The sequence below is a fragment of the Colius striatus genome, chromosome 13, assembly GCF_028858725.1.
Source record: "Colius striatus isolate bColStr4 chromosome 13, bColStr4.1.hap1, whole genome shotgun sequence".
NCBI lineage: Eukaryota > Metazoa > Chordata > Aves > Coliiformes > Coliidae > Colius > Colius striatus.
The window spans coordinates 2,807,081-2,813,810 of NC_084771.1; positions in this window are offsets into that span (position 1 = coordinate 2,807,081).

Here is a 6,730-nt window from a genome sequence, read left to right on the forward strand (position 1 = left end):
AGGGTGAGGAGCCAGGACAGGACAGCATCTTGCTCCCACCCCACTGCCTGGGACTTCCTCATCCCTCCTGCATCCCACTGCCTTGCAGCATCCCTGCAGACAGCCCCGTGCCAGCACACTCTCACCCTTGCACAAGGGACATGTATGAGGGGATCTCTCCCCTTCCCTTATATCTGCCACTGAGGCCTGGGGAGCTGTTTCCAGACTGTATTCTTGTCACTGCCTACCAAGTGCCTGCTGAGTCCCTTCCTCAGCTCTCAGGTACTTTCAGCCTCCCTGACAGCCCAAGGCAACACGTGTTGCCATTAAAGAAGGCTTTGCTGTGAAAGATGCTGCCCTCTCTCTTTGCAAAAGATCCATGTGTGTGGAAGAGCCCAGGGCTCATCCCTGGCACACTCTGGATGCCCCCCAAGGCAGCACATTGATGACACACACCTTGGGTCCACGGCTGCAGAGGGATGTGCCCCCATCCCTGGGGCTTTCACAGAAGGAGTTGAGGTGCAGAGCTGTAGATAAGCTGAAGCAGGTCTGTGCAGGCAGACCCCACTGCAAAGTGGGGGCAGCCTTTCTGCAGGCTTTAGGGCAGAGCCTGTGCTGGGGAGGCAAAGCACCATCTCCCCTGGGCAGCCCTGCCAGCTTCAGGCTGTGTAGCAATTTGTCATTGCCCATGTGTTTGGTGGACAAGGGGCTCCTGTCTTATAGGAGGCTGTTAGAAAATGCCTTTTAACAGCAGTCAAATTCACCCAAAAGGAAAAAAAACAACCCCACAAGAGAGAGAAAGCCATAATTACACCCACACAGCTCTCCACGCTGCGCCAGGCTTCACCCCCCTGTCAGCAGTGCACCCGCACCGATGGACTGGATACGTTGATTAAAAGTCCCCTAAAATGAATAGATCAAGAGAAATCTGCCATACCCCTGCAGCAAGGGTGAAGTGCTTTTTAATTAAGGACAAAGAGATGCAAATGTCCTGAATCATCACAAGCAAATAGCAAAATAGCACCTGTCAGAATACTCAAACCCAAGCGCTCGGCGTTCCGTGTGATCAGCTCCAAGAAGGCCCTGAGTTAAAAACAAACACCCCAAAAATTCCACTGAGAGTTGAAAAATGGAATGGGCTGAGAGCAAGGGAAGAAAATGGCTTGGTCAGACCCAGTGGGTTTTACTTTGCTGTGGTTCTGGTGCAGGAATGTGTCGATGTGGATGGCAGAAGGGGCTGGAGCATCCCTGTGTGGGAGCCTGCCCTGGGGAGGCCATGGGGCATTGCTCACCTGCCTGCAGCCCCCTTCCCACCAGCCCTAAAGCTCCCCTCTTCCCAGGTGCCACATCCCTGCTGAGACCCTACAAAGCCCGTAATCAGGAGCACTTAAATAACCCCAGTCAGCTGCTGAAAGAAACGACTTAATGCACACTGAAGTGCTTTGCTGGAGGATCAGCCTGAGGGCCTGCTCCTCTGCAGCTCGCCTGTGTCAGGCCTGCCCCTGTGAAGCAGAGGGGATTGAAGCCTTTCTGGTTAAATGAAGGCAACAGGGTTGCATTTCAGAGCAGTGGGATGAGCCTTTAAGCCGTTCTCCTCCTCCTCTGAGTGCATTCGTTTGGGATGCAGCCTGGGAACACGCAGGAAGGGGTCTGTGCGTGCCCAGAGCCTTTGTATTTAGGACTGATTGTGGGGGAATCTGGTTGGAAAGCTGCCTGGATGCCACTGCTGCTGGGGAGAGCAGGCAGGTGGGCTCAGGATGATCAGAATAAAAGGGTTAAATGGGGAACTTTGGGAAATCCCTTTACATTCAGAGCAGTTTTCACCTCTCTTGTTGCTTCCTTGCACCTGAAAGCATGCTCAGGTTAAAAATCCAGACATGGGAGGGGGTGGGACACGGTGCTGCGAGGAGCACCCACTGCCTGCAGCCTCCAGCTGCTGGGCTGCACCCCAAAACAACAGCCTTGAGCTTAATGACGCTGCTGAGGCCCCTGCTGTCCCCCTCACCCTCACTGCAGCAGGGACAGCGGGGTGAAGGCAATGAAAGGGACAAGTGTTGGGAAGCCCAGCAGAGCCAGCACGGCCCAGCAGCAGCAGCGACAAAGGGGCTGCGAGGGGACGGCTCAGCCAAAGGGAAATGCCTGGAATAATAAGTGATGGACGGATGCCTTTGAAGGGGACTCGGATATCTTGGGTCTCCTGCCTGACCTACTTAAAACTGGCGTAATCTGATGAAGGAGCATCCTCCAGCTCGAAATAGAAACTTCGCTCCTCTTCATTTGCATTCCTTCCCTCTGCCACCCGGGCTGGGACTGTGGCTGAGGGCTGCCTACAAAGGCACTGTAAGGATCTCCTGAGGTCCCAGAGTCCTGCAGAAGGACCTTCCCACCTGCCAAGGCAGGGCTGGGGATCCCTGAGAGGCTGCTGGGCTGTTTTCCCGTGAGAAGGGGCTGTGCAGCAGCGAGGCAGGAGCACAGAGCCCAGAGGCATCACACGGGTTTCTGGCAGCCTAGTTATGAGCAGGAGCGAAGCTGCACTCCATGGGGCATTGCCTGCAGGGGAGTGATGGGATGCACTGCTGTCAGGTGGCCATGCTCAGCTCAGGCTGCAGGAAAGTGCACTTCAGGAGGCAAAAGTCATAGGTCACCCCCATCACTTCCTTGGATGCTCATGCAGCCAAAGGTCTTTCATTTTAAACAAGCCCCAATTCCAGTACACAACAGAGCCCTGAGGCAGGGAAACAACGGGCAAAGCGAGGCAGAATTTGGCAATTAGCTTAAAGGAGATGAAAAACAAACAAACCCACAATCCCAGGAAAGGCAGCTGCAATCAAAGCACTTTCCCCCCACCCCCCAACCTGTTTTGAAATAAGATGTTTTGCTTAAGAACACCAAAATGTTTCATTGATCCCTTTTCTAAATGAAATGCTTCCAGTTTTTCCACTCCAGCACACCATTGTTGATTTAAAGGCTCGACTTTCTTTAAACACAAAGGGTAGGAGAAGAGCCACTGGTGTGGTTTAACAACACACTGATGAGATGACAGGATGAGGTTTTTTCCATTTCTGCCTTTCCACTGGAAAGCCACATTACAAAAGGAACACACACACACACACACAACCCCACCAACAAGTGTTTTGATTCAATCTGAACCAAATTTAATCCGTTCCTCACCGTGCTCCAGAGCAATTTCCATATCTGCAACATGTATTCCCCTGAGAGAGGTTCTCGCTGCAGCCCCAGCCCGTGCACGTGAGGGGGATGTTCAGGCTGCACTCACTCAGCTGTGTTCAGGAAACTTGTACCCAGCCCAGGGGCAGCTCTGAGAGAGAAATAAGTGGCTGCTGGTGGTAGAAACTCAGCAGAGATTCAGACTTTGAGGCAGAGAAAGGGTTGAGGGCAGAGCAGGGGGAGCAGGAAGCTCAGCCCCTCTCCTGTGGGGACCCCAGCAGCTCATCCCCAGCTGGGACAGGGACACTGCTGTCCCCAAGAAGATTAGTGGGCTAGAGCCAGGGATGCTGGATTTCAGGAGGCTGGAGCCAGGCTGGAGCATCTGCCTTGTGCTGAAAGGCTGAGGGAGCTGGGGCTCTGCAGCTTGGAGAAGAGGAGCCTGAGGGGTGAGCTCAGGAATGGTTCCAGATGCATCAAGGGTGGGTGTGAGGAGGCTGGAGCCAGGCTGTGCTCAGGGATGGCCAGTGACAGGACAAGGGGCAACAAGCTGGAACTGAAGAGGTTCCAAAGAGACACAAGGAGGAATTTGTTCCCTGCTGAGGTGAGGGAGCACTGGCAGGGGCTGCCCAGATGGGCTGTGGAGGCTCCTTCTCTGGAGACATTCCAACCCAGCTGGTTCCTGTGTGCCCTGCTCTAGGTGGTGCTGCCCTGGCAGGGGGGTTGCACTGGATGAGCTCTCCAGACCCCTTCCAGCCCTTGAGATTCTGTGATCCTATGCTGCATCTCTGCTCTCATCCTTTCTGCAAGAACTACAAAGCCAGGACGTGCCAGGGGTTCCTGGAGCTCCAGGTGTGCCCATGGCCACGAGGGGAGCACAGTGGGTTTGGTGACAATCCTCAGCACACCAGAGTAAGCCTCATAACGTTGCTTTCTGCCGAGCTTTCGTCAAGCCCTTACAGCTCCCGGCTCCCCGAGGATAGAAAATTTCCAGCTCATAGACTCTGGGACTGTTGGAGCTATTTAGGAGCCTTCATGTGCTTTATTCAACTTCCTTGCTTTGATGAGGAAAAAGATGTATGTGGGATTAGAAAGGAAAAACAATCAAATTAACAAACAAGTCATTACAGAGAGCGAGCAGGCTGCACGTCTCAGCGCCACCGTCACAATGAGACCAGCTCCTTCCCCCCTTCTGGAGACAGGCCCTGTTAATTTTCTTGGCAGGATCTCTCATGCTAAAGCAACAAGGCAAATGTTTGCCTTGACTTTTCAACAGCGTTTGTGGGCCCTGGAGAGATTCTCTTCATCTGAACGCTCTACACGTTACTTTTTGCTTCGCCAAGCTGGGATTTAGGGTCAAATTCGAACTGACAGAGTTTCCTTGGAGGAGGAAGAGGAGGAGGGGCAGGAGATTTGGTAAGGGGGAAAGATGAGGCAGGCAAAGTGGATCTTTTGAAGCTCACAGGGAGCTACTGAGCTTGATATTCAGGCAAGAAAGGCAACGAGCTGCTCTCACAGCGGCAGCCGCTTGAAGAGCTGCACTCGTCCGAAAGCACCTTTAGCTCTTGGGAGAGCTGCCACCCCGACAGCTGTCCCAGTGAGAGGCAGCCAGAAGCTTCCCAAGAAACCAGCAGCTCCTCTTAGTGTTGGGTTGTTTCTGTCAGAAAACAACCTGCTGAGCCCGAAAGGCTGCGAGTTGCTGTTGAATGGGAATCAACTGGGGCCGGCACCCAGCTGCCAGCTTTGCGCTCCCAGCCACAGCCCAACACGAGAGGTGACTTTGCTGAGCAGCTGCCAGCACTGGGAAGCACCTGCTTCCCCTCCTTTGTGCTGGGGCTTTGGTTGGGGTTGGAAAAGGCAAGTGAGTTCCTGGGAAGCATGAGCCAGCTGAGTGGACTCGTGCCACTGTGTGATGGAACCAGCTGCCCAGGGAGGGTGTGGAGGCTCCTTCCTTGGAGGACTTCAGGATCCTCCTGGACACGTTCCTGTGTGACCTGATCTAGGTGGGAGCTGCTTCTGCAGGGGGTTGGACTGGATGAGCTCTAAAAGTCCCTTCCAACCCCCACCATTCAGTGATTCTACGTACAACCTGTTGTAGGGTCTGGCAGCTGGATCTGCAAGGAAGGGGAAGAGCCCCAGAGTGCTGGGGAAGGGCTGGTGCTGGAAGTGGCTCCTGCCAGGAGAGGGCTCGTGGCTGTGCCCACATCTGTGGGACCTCGAGGCCAGCAGCTCTCCACATTCATAGAATCATAGAATGGTAGGGTTGGAAGGGACCTTTAGAGATCATCGAGTCCAACCCCCTGCAGAAGCAGGGTCACCTAGATCAGGTCACACAGGAACGTGTCCAGGTGGGTCTTGAAGACCTCCAAGGAAAGAGCCTCCACAACCCCTCTGGACAGCCTGGGCCAGGGCTCCCTCACCTCAACAGGAAAATAGTTTTTTCTTATGTTTAAGTGGAACTGTTTGTGTTGCAGCTTCATCCCATCACCCCTTGTCCTGTCACTGGATACAACAGACAGAAAGTGCTGCCCCAAGCTCCTGACACCCACCAGTGAGAGATTTGGAGTTATGAATGAGCTGCCCCCTCAGTCTCCTCTTCTCCAGCCTGAACAGCCCCAGGGCCTGTAGCCTTTCCTCAGAAGGAAGATGCTCCAGTGCCCTGAGCATCTGGGTGGCCCTGCACTGGCCTCTCTGCAGCAGTTCCCTGTCCCTCTGCAGCTGGGGAGCCCACAACTGGACACAGGACTCCAGCTGAGGCCTCAGCAGGGCAGAGTAGAGAGGGAGAAGAACCTCCCTTGACATGCTGCCCACACTCTGCTGGATGCATCCCCCTGGGATGGCTCTGGCACAACCATCCTGAGTGACCTGACCTAGGCAAACCTGCTGCTGCAGGGGGGTTGGCCTGGATGATCTCTAAAGGTCCTTTCCAACCCCTACCATTCCGTGATCCTACGATCCTGACACCACCTGCCTTGTACCTGTGTTATGTTTTAAGCAATGACTACAGTTAGATTTTCCCAGCTGCATCTTTCCAAAGGCTGTGTTACCCCTGGCCGTGTCACTGGGTCTGTTCCAGCTGCCTCACTGTGTCAGAAACAGATCAAAAGAAGGGAAGAGACAATGAGACTTGGTCTGGGAGACCCTGTGCAAAACTCTGCATAAGCATGGGGAGATTTTGGCTAGCTGGATTGGAGTTATGATTCACTACTGCAAAAGTCACCAAGCAAGACAACCCAGACTCTCCCTGACCACCTTCCAAGGGTCTGCCAGGCTCCAACACAGCTGCCAGGGCCAGGGCAGCCCCTGGGCTAAACCCAAGCAGTGTCTGCAGTGGAAAACAAAGCTCTTAACACTCCATGCACCTCCTGACCAGCAGGGAAAAGCCTTTTCTATGAGTGGTAATGATTAATTGCTCAGAAGCTAGAGCAGAGGCAAGCTTCCCATCATATACATCCCATTCCCATCACATGCAGCTCTGAATGAAACAGAGCCCTTGTCCCAAAGGAATTTGTTTTAGGAACCAAAAAGTGATGACTGACAGTGGAGCTTTTCCCCCCAGGGAGTGCTCCCCGTGGGGGTGCTCTGG